The following is a 610-nucleotide window of genomic DNA, read 5'->3' on the forward strand; positions in this document are numbered from 1 at the left end:
ACTGCAGCTAACAATAATCTACTAGATATTGTAAGAACAAACAGAAGGAGGAAGCTCCATGCCTCTGATCACGAAGAAATGTTAGAGAAGGGGAAATGTTGATGACCCCGTTTTGATCAGTATAAATTGTATACATGAACTTAAATATTTCTCTGTAGCAAATATGTATAATTGTTGCTAATAAATTTTTAAAAAGATAGTTAAAGAACAAATCTGTTTAAAAAGAGATGGATGGTATTTTGATGGTATCTTATTTAGTAGCAAACTATAGAAATGATCCTTGAAAGTATAGTCTTGATGATATCTTATTTAGATTAATTAATGAAGTTAAAAATTTTGTTTTATTTTGTTTAAAGAATAAAACTTCAGGCCAATGCCGTGGCTCAATAGGCTAATCCTCTGCCTGCGGCACTGGCACACCGGGTTCTAGTCCTGGTTGGGACACCGGATTCTGTCCTGATTGCTTCTCTTCCAGTCCAGCTCTCTGCTGTGGCCCAGGAGTGCAGTGGAGGATGGCCCAAGTGCTTGGGCCCTGCACCCACATGGGAGACTAGGAGAAGCACCTGGCTCCTGGCTTCGGATCAGTGCAGTACGCCAGCTACAGTGGCTA

At 40.3% G+C, this 610-nt stretch overlaps 1 pseudogene; it reads right to left on the reverse strand.

Annotated features, from left to right (window-relative positions):
- Nucleotides 1-212: 212 nt before the first annotated feature.
- On the reverse strand, nt 213-296 carry LOC133761239 (small nucleolar RNA U3; annotated as a pseudogene).
- Nucleotides 297-610: the final 314 nt, after the last annotated feature.

This window comes from Lepus europaeus, chromosome 5, assembly GCF_033115175.1.
Source record: "Lepus europaeus isolate LE1 chromosome 5, mLepTim1.pri, whole genome shotgun sequence".
Lineage (NCBI taxonomy): Eukaryota > Metazoa > Chordata > Mammalia > Lagomorpha > Leporidae > Lepus > Lepus europaeus.